The sequence below is a fragment of the Gopherus evgoodei genome, chromosome 7, assembly GCF_007399415.2.
Source record: "Gopherus evgoodei ecotype Sinaloan lineage chromosome 7, rGopEvg1_v1.p, whole genome shotgun sequence".
Lineage (NCBI taxonomy): Eukaryota > Metazoa > Chordata > Testudines > Testudinidae > Gopherus > Gopherus evgoodei.
The window spans coordinates 84,121,557-84,135,746 of record NC_044328.1 but is presented as its reverse complement, the minus strand read 5'-3'; the positions used below and the strand labels follow the sequence as shown (position 1 = coordinate 84,135,746).

The 14,190-nt window shown below is 47.4% G+C and overlaps 1 protein-coding gene across 6 annotated transcripts in view; it reads right to left on the bottom strand.

Moving 5' to 3' along the window:
• The window catches only part of DCAF1 (DDB1 and CUL4 associated factor 1), a 114,044-nt gene extending 102,069 nt beyond the window's left edge, over positions 1-11,975 (bottom strand). For 5 of the 6 annotated variants that reach the window (XM_030568333.1, XM_030568335.1, XM_030568336.1 and 2 more), the window contains exon 1: positions 11,878-11,975. The gene's annotated coding sequence lies outside the window, so the exon portion shown is untranslated. The remainder of the gene's footprint in view (positions 1-11,877) is intronic. The other variant, XM_030568334.1, reaches the window with a different exon arrangement.
• Between the last annotated feature and the right edge of the window lie 2,215 nt (positions 11,976-14,190).

Sequence of the window (14,190 nt, the reverse complement as noted above, 5' to 3'; positions counted from 1 at the left end):
CCATAACCCTTTAAAATTAGAAGCCATTAAAACCTGGCCTGCCTATAAAACAAAAAGACACAGGAAAATATAGGGGTAATTCCTCTGTTTTGCCTGCAATCAGCAAGGGTATTTGTAAAAGAACGGAATCTTTAATCAATAATCAATGCCACCCCAAAAGGGGTAGAAAAATTTTATATTTGTCTTTCAGATAATCCAAAGTACTGTATAATGGGCTATGTGTATGTGTTAATTCTTGAGGAAAAGTGTTTAAAAAGTGTTAGCAACCCACCAGAAGACAAATGTACATGTAAGTACTGTGTTTACCAATAATCACATTTACTATTTGCCACAGCAACAACAACAAAAAAGAAGTCTCAGCTTACTGTAAGCAGTGATTTAGCTGAGTTCTCTACCAGTCTTGGCATTAAATGGCAAACAGTTACCTGTTAGAAGGTAACATAGTTCCTAGAAAAAAAAACAATGTGGGAAACGGGACCATTCATATTATACACGCAAATGGGGACATGTTAAGAATTGCCACTGCAGAAAGACGTAACAGCTTACCATTGGTGTAACATTTTCTGGATGGTCTCCCACAACTACTGGCATACTAATGATACTACCCCTAAATGTTTTTGGTTTTAAATTGCATGTGTTTAATGTTTAAAATGTGCTGGTGGATAAAATGAATGTATCCAAAGCTAAAGCCACAGGCCCAAATCTCCTCCCAGTATTTTCTATTACATGGACTAAAGAAATGACACTGGTGATTAATAATCTTAGTGTCAAAAGGGGGATATGTAGGAGCAGGATTTTATAATGTCCCATAAGAATTAATGTATAATTTGATTTCATCCTGCGAGCCACCCTTTTTGAATAGCAGAAAGAAATGACCCTCTGGCACTATAAGATTCTGTTTTCCCATATGCTTTACAAATTGGGCCCTCTCTAACTCTTTGTTTTAAGATTTAGTTAGTAAGAGACAGGATTCTCTATTGTGTCTATGTTAAGGAAATTACAGAAAAACTGAAGGCCTGGGTCTCAATGTAAACTGTCTTGGTTACTGACTGTAAAACTTAACAACGTTTAATTTACAATGCCATTTTGCTGGATATAAAATACTGCTGTTTCTATTCTCAATCTGTTTGTGTGAATGAGAAATGTATGCATCAGGAAAAGATAAAGTGTGAAGGCCACTGTTATAGCCAGAGTCAAGGAAGAAGTACTAAAGAGACTTAAGAACATCAAAGAATCATCAGGCACTGCTTACTACCCAGACAGCTGCTAAAGTGTCTGGCATCGCAGAGTGGATACATGCTTCCTAGTGTAAGAATGCACCACCCCCAGTGAAACAATCACCACCTCAGGACCACGCAGAGTCAGTTTTGACTTCAGAAGAAGATGTAGAGGAACAACCTGCAATATCTTACAATCTACAGTCTCGTAAGGGTTGCCAGAAGCAGACGACGACCTAAAGCAAGGCCCAAGAAGAAGCAGTAGCAAGCCCAGCGCCTGCTGTCTGGTGGATGTAAAACCGTCACTGCGGTTCCCTCAGTTGAGGTTGTCAGAACCAGAAGGGCCCTGCCTCCAACATGCACCTCTGATGGCGCTTGTTCCTCGGCTGCTGGTGTCTTAAGGTCTGGGGAGTCCACAATGACAATTCTTTTATCCAGCAGCAAGTGTGGATAGCTCAGACCCTTAATATTTCTAAATGCTGGGTCTGCAGCCACATCCCAGCCCACTCTCAAACTGGTGTTCCTGTCCTGGCTATCCCACTCAATTCCCCAAACCTCACTGGAGGACCTTGTCCGTTTTAACACAATATGGAACAGTAATGACACCTGGGAAAAAGCTACTGGCAGTTCCTTTATCCCACTTGGAGTAATACACCATGCAAAAAGGCTCCTGAGGTTACAAGCAGTAGTTTAAAATAATGGCAAATGAAACCAGAGAGAGTTTAAGAGCCCTGGCCAAAGAAACAGGGGCGATCCGATAGGTGGCCCTCCAAAACCATCAGGCATTGGACATAGTGCTGGCGGCCAAAGGAGGGACCTGTGCTCTCACTGGAAAACAATGTTGTGTGTTTATACCTGACGATAACAATGAGGTAATAGATCGTGCTAGCCACTTAGAACAAATCGCATATCTTCCCCATGAAGAGCCGAGTTCTTTATGGAAGTAGCTAAGTAACCTGTTCAATTTCTCTAGCATAGAAAACTGGTTGTTTCAGGGAGCCCTGACTATCCTGTTTGGAATCCTGATAATTTTTGTATGTTAGTCTCCTGTTGTATCCAAAATTGTGTAAGGCATGCCACCCAAGTGACTGCCCCAAAACAGAGTGCTAATATGATGATTTTAAATATTGCTGATGAACAAAGAGATTAAGAACGGTTAATATGTGGAACCCAGTAAAATGTTGGTCATGGCATAGCTTGACCAAAAGGAGAGATTGTGAAAGTAGAATGAATTATATTGTAAAAATAAGAATGGATTAAAAAAATGTTGTATGTACCTTTAAGCAGAAATAAGAAATGTTGAAATACAGGTGCTAGGAAAAGAAACATTAGGCATAAACAGTGGTGCTAATGGCAAAACATTAACAGACAAGCGGTAATAGTTAGTAAGGAAATAAGATATGCATGCCTAGCCCAGGTAAACTTATCAGATTCTGCTTCCTTTGTTATCTTGTTAAGTTCTTGCCCTTTTATCTGTATAAATAAGATAATGTGAGCACCATGCAAGACACAAACTATCTGGGTGTTATTAGTAGAGCGCTGTGCTAATAAAACAGAGTGGTCTGACAAACTGAGTCCTGAGTCTAACTTTGACAGTACCATACAAGAGTTAGTATCTACTAATGGATGTCCCAAAAAAAGCATAAAGAAAAGGGGACATACACCTCTACCCTGATATAACATGAATTTGGATATAATGCAGTAAAGCAGCACTTGGGGGAAGAGGGAGAAGCGGGCTGCACATCGTGGCGAATCAAAGCAAGCTCGATATAACGCAGTCTCACCTATAACACAGTAAGATTTTTTTGGCTCCCGCGGACAGTGTTATATCGGGGTAGAGGTGAATGTTTCATTTTGTGCAGTCTTAAAAGAGAGCCTCCCTGAAGTGATCTGCATGTTTGATTCAAACCTCGCAGCCTAACTTAATGTGTTGAATGAATGCTCCACATAATAAACAGGAGAAGATGAGAATTCATACAGTCATTTGAAATGTGGTACACCTCTATCCTGATATAACGCTGTCCTCAGGAGACAAAAATCTTACCGCGTTATACGTGAAATTGCGTTATATCGAACTTGCTTCGATCCTCTGGAGTGTGCAGCCCCCCCCCCCCCCCGAGTGCTGCTTTACCATATTATAGGCTTGGCTACACTTGAGAGTTACAGCGCTGTAACTTACTCCCTGTCCACACTGGCAAGGCACATACAGCGCTGGCTGTACTCCACCTCGGCCTGGGGAATGATGACTATAGCACTGCTCTTGCAGCGCTGGGGTGCCAGTGTAAACAGTGATTAATCTTACTATGCTGTAACTGACCTCCGGAACCTTCCCATAATGCTTTTTAAGTAAAGATAACACACTGTTTTGTTATGATGCCTCTCTTTGTTTTGTTGTGAACTCGGGGCTCCCGGAGCTGCTTATCTAAAAAACAAACATAGCTACTGTTTGCTCGAGCAGAGACAGGGAGGGGGGATCCCCTAGTGTTTGCTTGAGGAGAGAAGCAGCCCGGAGTGGGGGAGAGGGGGTCCATTTTGGAGCAGCTGCTTATCTAGTCTGAAGGCTATTTGCATTTAATGAATATGAGAGAGGTGGGGGAAGGGGTCGAAACTTTTAAAATGACTGAAGGTTGGTGCTGTGTATCTTCAAGTCCTTAGAACTTGCAAGGCAGGGAGCTGACACAGTGTCAGCTCCAAAAATCCACTCCCTCTGTCTCCCCCACGCTCCCTGTCACACTCCACCCCACCCCCCTCTTTTGAAAAGCACGTTGCAGCCACTTGAACGCTGGGATAGCCGCCCATAATGCACCACTCCCAACACCGCTGCAACTGTGCCGCACTGCAGCGCTGGTAGCTCTCAGTGTGGCCACACTGCAGCGCTTTCCCTACACAGCTGTACGAAGACAGCTTTAACTCCCAGCGCTGTACAGCTGCAAGTGTAGCCAAACCCTATATCTGAATCTGTGTTATATTGAGGGTATGGCTACATTTGGAATTTCGGAGCGCTGCCACGGCAGCGCTTTGAAGTGTGAGTGTAGTCAGAGCGGCAGCGCTGGGAGAGAGCTCTCCCAGCGCTGCATGTAAACCACATCCCTTACGGGTGTAGCGTGCAGCGCTGGGAGCCATGCTCCCAGCGCTGCTGCCCTGATTACACTGACGCTTTACAGCGCTGTATCTTGCAGCGCTCAGGGGGGTGTTTTTTCACACCCCAGTTGCAGCGCTGTAAAGTGTGAGTGTAGCCAAGCCCCGAGTTGCATTATATCAGAGTAGAGGTGTATAAGGAACGAAATCTGGTCCAAACCCACGAAGGTTTAGATGAATAGCAGGACTCAGGGCTTGTCTACATCAGAAAGTTGCAGCGCTGGTGAGGGAGTTACAGCGCTGCAACTTTGAAGGTGTACACATCTGCAGGGCATCACCAGCGCTGCAACTCCCTGTTTGCAGCGCTGGCCGTACTCCCGTTTTGTCTCGGGTGTAGAGGATCCAGCGCTGGTGATCCAGCGCTGGTAATCCAATGTAGACACTTACCAGCGCTTTTCTTGACCTCCGTGGAAGGAGGAAGCCTCTGGTAATCAAGCTGGTCTCCTTTCCCGGTTTGCTCTCTCGTTCCCGGAACCCCGAACAAGCAGGTCTCCTTCCCTGCGGTTTGCTGGGTGGCTCCGGGAACGCGAGAGCAAACCGCGGCGAAGCTGGTCTCCTTTCCCGGTTTGCTCTCTCGTTCCCGGAACCCCGAGCAAGCAGGTCTCCTTCCCTGCGGTTTGCTGGGTGGTTCCAGGAACGCGAGAGCAAACCGCGGCGAAGCTGGTCTCCTTTCCCGGTTTGCTCTCGCGTTCCCGGAACCCCCGAGCAAGCAGATCTCCTTCCCTGCGGTTTGCAGGGTGGTTCGGGGAACGCGAGAGCAAACCGCGGCGAAGCTGGTCTCCTTTCCCGGTTTGCTCTCTCGTTCCCGAACCCCCGAGCAAGCAGGTCTCCTTCCCTGCGGTTTGCTGGGTGGCTCCGGGAACGCGAGAGCAAACCGCGGCGAAGCTGGTCTCCTTTCCCGGTTTGCTCTCTCGTTCCCGGAACCCCCCTTGAAGCCGCCCAACAGCGCTGCAGTGTGGCCACATCTAACACCACTTGCAGCGCTGGTTGCTGTAAGTGTGGCCACTCTGCAGCGCTGGCCCTATACAGCTGTACTAATACAGCTGTAACAACCAGCGCTGCAAAATTTTAGATGTAGACATGGCCTCAGCGTATAACAGATACATACTAGTCAGAGGCAGATATAAAAGATACTCTCCTTCCCCTCAAAGGGTCCTGGCACTGTGGTCTTTCTAGGGGCTTGTCTACATCAGAAAGTTGCAGCGCTGGTGAGGGAGTTACAGCGCTGCAACTTAGGAGGTGTACACATCTGCAGGGCACCATCAGCGCTGCAACTCCCTGTTTGCAGCGCTGGCTGTACTCCCGTTTTGTCTCGGGTGTAGAGGATCCAGCGCTGGTGATCCAGCGCTGGTAATCAAGTATAGACACTTACCAGCGCTTTTCTTGACCTCCGTGGAATAAGCAGGTATCCCAGCATCACCGAGGAAGCCTCTGGTAATCAAACTGGTCTCCTTCCCCAGCTTGCTCTCGCGTTCCCCGAACCCCCGAGCAAGCAGGTCTCCTTCCCTGCGGTTTGCAGGGTGGTTCGGGGAACGCGAGAGCAAACCGCGGCGAAGCTGGTCTCCTTTCCCGGTTTGCTCTCTCGTTCCCCGAACCCCCGAGCAAGCAGGTCTCCTTCCCTGCGGTTTGCAGGGTGGTTCGGGGAACGCGAGAGCAAACCGCGGCGAAGCTGGTCTCCTTTCCCGGTTTACTCTCGCGGTCCCCCGAACCCCCCTTGAAGCCGCCCAACAGCGCTGCAGTGTGGCCACATCTAACACCACTTGCAGCGCTGGTTGCTGTAAGTGTGGCCACTCTGCAGCGCTGGCCCTATACAGCTGTACTAATGCAGCGCTGGCCCTATACAGCTGTATTAGTACAGCTGTAACAACCAGCGCTGCAAAATTTTAGATGTAGACATGGCGTAGGAAAGTCAGCTCTTGGCTCCAGGGAGTGAAGACAGGCTGGACTTCCCACCAGGACTCTAATGCTGGATTCCACTTTAGGACAGTTACCTCTCCTCTAAAACAACTTGGCAGATATCTAGTAAATATACAATCCTTCCTGATTGTTTCCCTGCTCACTTACTGAACTCACTAGCTACTGATTAATGCATTTTCAAGTCTTTGCACATTACAAATAAGAATTTCAGTCCATTACTTCCACAGAAGAATTCTCTTTTTTTCTACTGGGAATGCTAAGTGCTGGGCTTGTAATTGCATCCAATCTTTTCAGTCATCCCCACCCCGGTACTGTACTCCAGGGATACAAAGGCACTAAATGACCCTCATAAGGCCTTCCCAGCTCCCTATGTCATTGATTCATTATAACTGTGAAGAGTAGTTTACACCTCATTTTGGAGCCCTTCCCTGTCAGCCATAGTAGTTCCAGTCGGAAAAGCAAAAAGATTGCTCTGGAAGTACTGGCAACAGATCAGCAAAGTTCAAGTCTGGAAGTAATAAGAATGTACATTCTTCATCCTAACCTACTAGACATACAGCACTGCCATTCCTGAAAAACCAGGAAACCCAACTTTTCCTAGAAAGTTGGATCATTACCTGTTTAAGTCATAATGCGGACTTAATGCGAGAATTAGCCATGCTCTAGTATATTCCTGATTTTTTTTCAATCTGCATACATGCACACAAGTTTAAACTTAACTCTTTGTTCAAAGCATCTAGTGCATGCCACTTTTTAAAATTGTTGTTATAACAAAAACAAGTACATTCTAAGTCCCACCATATAGAACAAGTACTATATATCAGAAAAGACAGGCTTGGTCTACACTAGAAAATTAGGTCAGCATAACTACATCAATCAGATGTGTGAAAAATGCACATCCCTGAGTGGTTTAGTTAAGCCAGACTAAATCCCCATGCAGACAGTGCTAGGTCGACTGAAGAACTCTTCTGTAAACCTAGCTACCACCTCTAGATGGGGATTACCTACACCAGACCTGCACAACAGGCGGCTCATGTGGGCTCACTATGCAGCCCACAGGGGGTGAGTAAGCAAGCAGCGGGGGGGGGGGGGGGGAGAGGAGGCAAGCGGGTGGGCAGTGGCAGAGGGTGAGTAGGCAGGGGGGGTTGAGGAGGCAAGCAGGCGGGCAGTGAGTAGGCAAGCCGGGGGACTGAGGAGGTGAGCAGGCAGGAAGTGGCTGGGGCTGAGGAGGCGAGTGGGCAGGCAGTGGCGGGGGGGCAGGTGAGCCGGCAGCTGACGAGGTGAGCAAGTGGGCAGGCAGTGGCGGGGGGGTAGGTGAGCTGGCAGTGGGAGAGGAGGCGGCTGAGGAGGCGAGCAGGCAGGCAGTGGCAGGTGATGAGTAGGCAAGCCAGGGGTGGGAGCGAGCAGGCAGGCACTGGTGGGTGGGGGCGGGGGCAGTTGAGGCAGCGGCCAGGGAGAGGAGCTGAGGAGGCGAGCGGCTGACCTGTTCTACTGATCTGGTCTGGCTCCCATCCCCTCTCCAAGGGTTGCAGCTGTCTGGAGGTGCTGCCTTCCAAGTCTTCCTCATTCACACCTCGTTCATTTAACAGAGCAATTGATTACAAAGTGGGGGGAAGATCTTATTCTACTTCTAGCAAAAAGACAGTTTTCTTTTACCTTCATTATACAACCTTAGGGGCCCGCTATAACATATTTCCAAGGTTCAATGCTGCTGTTTTGGTGGGGTGGCACTAAGGAAGGAGGGTTTGCTTCCGTGGGCCAAGCAGTGCTGGGGGGGGGGGGGCTGGGTGGTGGAAAGTTCGGCTGGGCTGGGGGTGTGTCAGCCCTCAGCTGTTTTCTTTGAAGTAATATGGCCCTCGCCACTTTAGGAGCTGTGCAGGCCTGACCTACACCAACAGGAGAATCCTTCCCGTCAGAGTAGGTAGTATCTAGACTGAAGCTACAGTGGCACAGCTGTGCCACCGTAGTGTTTTAAGTGTAGAAAAGCACTATGGCTAGGTCTACAGTGGGGGCGGGGGGTGCTGACCTAAGATATGCCGACTTCAGCTACACTATTAGGTCGATTTACCTGGCCGTGAGGACAGCGGTCGACCGCTGCCGCTCTCCCGTTGACTCCGCTTCTGCCTCTCGCCGTGGAGTTCCGGAGTCAACGGCAGAGCGATCAGGGATCAATTTTATCGCATCTAAATCGATCCCCGATAGATCGATCACTACCTGCCGATTCGGCGGGTTTTATAGATGTACCCTAAGATTTACACAATGCTTGCATTCCAAAGTATTAACTGCAATATTCCCAGCACACACATTTTTGCAGAACATGTATGGCACTGTTAGACACAGTATCCAAACCAATTCCTCCCAGAACTATCGTCACCTCATTCAAGTATTCTGTTTTAACTCAAAGGGCAGAGGGCAAGATCATAAACTGTGTAAATTGTAGGGTCATATCTACACTACCATTTATGCTAGCAAAATTTACGTCGCTCAGGGATGTGAAAAACACACTTCCCTGAGCAACATAAGTTTTGCTGGCATAAGTGGTAGTGTGCACATCACCATGTCGGCGGGAGAGCTTCTCCCACCAACATAGCTACTCCCACTCATTGAGGCAGCTTTACTCTCTCTCTCCCCATCAGCACAAAGCGGCTACACGAGTGATCTTAAAGTGGTGCAGCTACATCGGTTCAGTTATGCTGCCTGAAACTCACTAGTGTATACATGGCCTAACTGTCAAGAAGTGCTCCTATGCTACAGGAGAGGATACTTATTAGAGCAGCCCTAATTCTCATCTTTTCCCTTGAATAAACCAGTTGACAATTTCAATCCCAAACTGCTCTCCAGGAACTGGTAAAAAAAGGGTGGAGTGATTTAATCACTAATTTAAACCATTATTGGGTTTAAATCAATATTTAAATCAGGTTAAGGACTTGTAAAACTAATCTGAAAACTTTTGCTACTGCAACTACAGATTAAAATTTATAATGAATTAAATGATAAATGCAGTTTTTTTAATGCCATTCCTGTCAGGGTACCTTATTTGAATTTTATGAAGCTGCTATATAGAAAATATAAAATATTGAAAATTAAGGCCCTGATTCGGCTCAATTCGACTTAAATAGGCATGTAACTGTACAAACCTAAATAGTAATGGACTTCAGTCATATTATTCGTGTGTTTAAAATTAAGGGCAAAGTTAAGAGCTAAAATGTTTTCTTTGTTTTTGTTTTTTATTAAAAACTTCTCTGTTAAACCATATCCATACCATGGCACAACAGCGTAATCTACAGAGCAGAGGAATCCCTCTGCAACAGTTTTCCCATCGCTGTATGAGTGGCACCACCCCGACTGGCAGTAGCTAGGTAGACAGAAGCAGTCTTCTCTTGGCCTAGCTGCATCTACATAAGACATTAGGTAGGCTTGGGATAGCTACAGCACTCGTGTGGATTTTTCACACTCCGACCACCACTGCAATGTCGACTAAAGTTTTAAGCCTCAGTGGCCAATAAGAAAATTATTGTGAATAAAGGCCAAAATATTGAAGCCTACAGTTAGGCTCCTAAGCCCATATTTAAGCACTAAACATTGGATTTTCAAATGCACCTAAAAGACTTTCGGATCACAAGTTCCACTGACTTCTAATTGCAAATCCTGACAATGTATAGTCCGGTCAAAGTATTTCAACTTTTTTTTGAATTGTAGAACTTCAATATACTGGAAAATGTGACTGGCAACAAGAACAGAGCAAGATATTTGCTTATCAGTTTTGTGTTTTTCTCACAGTAAGGATGATAATGAAGCACTCAATTGGTTGTTTTCAGCATAGATAAGCATTGTAAACGTGAAACTTCTTAGAAAAAAATAAGGTACAATCTGAAATTTTACTAACGTCAGGAAACAAGCACAAAATATTCATTTGGTAACTGAAAATTATAAAATGGGAAGTGAAAAACTAGAAACAAATTTTAAAGAAATTTATATAAGAAAGGAAAGAAAATCTAATGAAGCTGCACCATTTAATGTGAATTAAATTACTCTGTAGTGGGATAGGTGGGTGGAGCTTAGAAGAGCATTACCAATTATTTCCAGTTGAACTCCAGCCAGACAAAACTTTACTTACCTGCACTTACTGCAAACATTAAATAATTATTTTTTAAAACTATCAATATTTTACTTGCCTATCAAAAAAAAAAAGGAATGCTTACTCACTACAAGTAAAATTTTGTAAGGCCTGCCTAAAATATTAAATCAGTCAGTTGTCTAGATTTAAATTTCTAGGAAATAAAACTCAAAATAGCTGTTAACCAATCATGACAAAACTTTATTAAAACTCAGGAAAAAAAATAGCACAATGAAAAGGCGATGCTCTAATTTCAGCTGCCCCATTTCTCAGGCTATAGATTTCCAAATTGATTCCTGCATACATAACTGAAAAGAAATATTAAGGACTTCTCTACAACCAAAAGTTATACTGCTTTAACTATGCCTGTATAATTAAAGCAGTACACACACAGCGAGCGTGGAATATACTTATATGAGTGGATACACTTATACCAGTACAGCTTACTCCCATATGGGAAGGGGAATAAACTAAATCAGTAGACATCTTCTATACTGGTACAACTGAGTCAACACTAACAATTGTACTGATTTAACTATTTTGATACAAAAATCATACCCTTAACTGAAATAGTTAAAACTGATACAAAAACTGTGCAAACCATGCTCCAACGCCCACTACAAAAGACTACTATACTTTCTGCAAAGAGAGACTGCATAATACTTCATCAGTTCCACACACTCATCAGATGGCAAGGGGAAGAAAGTGGTTGGAGTCTCCCCTTTGCAGGGGGCTGGCATTCACATCCCCACCCAAAGCAGGTGGGGAGAAGATTAAATATTAGGTGAGGGTAAGTGCTTCAGGGATACGTGGAGCACTACTACACACCCCATTAAAAGGCACAAGAAAAGGTGAGACATGAAGGCACCTCAGCCGTAGGTGTGCGGGGGAAGGCAATGCCCCCCCACAACGGCAGGAGGCGGCGGCGTGGGGAGACACATGGGGAGGCGAAACACCTCCCTCCCAGCAGCTGGATAGGCTAAGTGCATGGAGGGAGTTGAAACCCCACTAGCGGTCTGCAATCACCCTGGCAAGAAGCTGGAGTGACGCATCCCCCCGCCCCCTCGTAGGGACTGGCGAGAGAAATAACACCTGCTCCACCCCGTGGGTGGGTGACTGTGATGGGGGCGGGGGAAGGCTATAGCCCCCTACGAGTGGGGGAGGGGAAGCCCCCACCTGACTGGGGGGAGGGGCAATGACCCGGGTGAGGCGAAGCCTGACACACGGGCGGGGAGGAGGGGCGAGAAGTCAGACCCCACCCCACACACCCGCATGTTTGTGGAAGCCCCCCTGGCAGTGGGGGAGGGGAATAGAGGAAGCCCCGACGGCGGAAGGAACTGATTGGGGGCGGCCCCGTGAGAGGCGGGAGAGGGAAGCCGAGCCCCCCCGGCCGGTGTGTGAGGTGAATACCCCCGGCGCCGAGGACTGGGCAGAGGAGCGGCCTATAAGGCTGCGCCGGGGGCCGCACTGTGCCCGCTCCCGTGGTACCTGCCCGATGCCCCGCTGGGTCCCCGCCGCTGCTCCCGGCCCCTGCGCTGGGCCCCGCACACACCGCGGCGGCGGCGATTGCTATGGCGGGCACACACTTTGCGCGTCACCGCGCTGCGGCGCCGTCACGGCGCGCGAAGGGAAGAAGCTCGCGCTCTGCCTCTAGGGAAACGCAGTTCGGGAGCAAACGACTCCAGTGCGCAGGCGTCTCTGCTCCATGGTGGGGAGCCCAAGTGAGGCTGGGAGTTATAGTTCTCCCCGTGGCTGTAGGCTCTAGTCATCGTTTGCAGAGTAGGGGGATAGTACCTACTGCCCAACGCCCAGAAGACAGTGGCAGTGGCCTGCTCCTTCTGGGCACATCCTATGCCCCTGCCCACCATATACACGGTCCCCACAGTGCCCCCTTCTCACTGGGTCTGGCCTAAATGGCATCCCAGCTCCTCTGCCCCCAGTGCCCAGCCAATTCCACCCATCAGGCAAAGTCCTGCACTTGCAAAACTGCATCCCCACACAGAGGTCAGGCAGGTTCAGCATGGGAAGGAGTGAGGCAGGATTCCAAGCCAAGGCAGGAGAGCTAACAGATACCATGCACAGATAAATCCCTGCACCCCACCCCTCAGTGACACAAGCCATGGAATAGCCTCCTGGCATTCAATAAGTCCAACCTCCCCACAGCCCCCACCCCATAATCACTCTCTTCCCTTTCCCCTCCACCCCCCATAAAAAGACATAGTACTGAGCCAAGGATATTGATTGATGTACCAGCTTCTGGCCACCAGAACCCCGTGAAGCCAGCTTCCAGGATGTCCTCATTGTGTCTGCCCTGCTCCCTGCCTTTGCACACTTTTGGCTGGCCAGAGACTTCAGTGGAAAGGTTGAGGGGTTAGACCAGCAATGGTGGGGTAGGGACAGCTGTCTTGATACCATGAACCTGCCCCACCTAAATGCAACTCTACAAGCTATAGGAGATACAGTACCTGCTACAAATTACTTACAAACTAGATTGGTCAGCTATCATGGGACAAAATTATTATGTGCAGCCCAAAGGCCAGAAGGAGTTCTACAACCAGTACAGCAGCTGGGAGTGGGGAAGAGTTGGTTGTTTTTTTTTACTAGAGGTCACTCAACTGAAAATGGAGACCAGCATGCCAAGACCTGTAGTGGTCACAGGCCACACCTCTATTAGACAAGACAAGAGCAGCTATGAACTGATCCATTTTATGTAAACCAGGTTTAGTCTCCAGCTCCTGGAAAGTTACCAACAGGGGCTTAGGCTGGGCATTGCCTGCAGAAGAACAGCCAGCTCCTTTACCTGCTGAGTGCCAACACAGCCTTTTATGTGCACAAGCCATTTTTTTGTGCAAATATCTCAACTGCTGTTTGAGAACCACCTGCATGAAAATAAAAGGAACATAAATAATAATTGTTTTTCCCTTGATTTTCTTTCCAAGTGTTACCTGCCCTGCACTTACCATCTATGGGACTGCATGATAATAGCCTGACATCATGCTCGTGGATGTAGCCAGGTGTAAACAATAATATACAAGTTTTAATTACCTGGGACTAATATTACCATATTACTATTCTTCACTATTCAACTGCACCTGCTCCATTACTGATCACGTTGGATCCCATTTATCCCTGGAGTAACTATCAGTCACTCGAGTTACAAGAGGGATGGTCTTGGCACATTATTAGGACCCTACCAAATTCATGGTCCATTTTGGTCAACTTCAAAGTCATAGGATTTTTAAAATAGTAAATTTCATGCTTTCAGCTATTTAAATCTGAAATTTCACGGTGTTGTAACTGTAGGAATCCTGACCCAAAAGGGATTTGGTGTCAGGGGAGTCACAAGGAAGTTAACATAGGGAGGGTTGTGATACTGCTACCCTTACTTCTGCACTGCTGCTGGCGGTTGCACTGCTTTCAGAGCTGGGCAGCGGGAGAGCGGCAGCTGCTGGCCAGGAGCCCAGCTCTGAAGGTAGAGCCGCTGCCAGCAATAGCACAGAAGTAATTATGATATGGTGTAGGATTGCCACCCTTACTTCTCTGCTGCTGCATGCAGAGCTGGGCACTCAATCAGCAGCCACCACTCTCTGGCTGCCCAGCTCTGAAGGCAGCAGCAGAGAAGTAAGAATGACATGGTATGGTATTGCCACCCTTACTTCTGTTCTGCTGCTGGTGGGGCACTGCCTTCAGACCTGGGTGCGCAGCCAACAGCCACCACTCTCTGGCTAGCCAGCTCTGAAGGCAGTGCTGAAGTAAGGGTGGCAATACCCCTAAAATAATCTTACCACCCACCTGCAACTC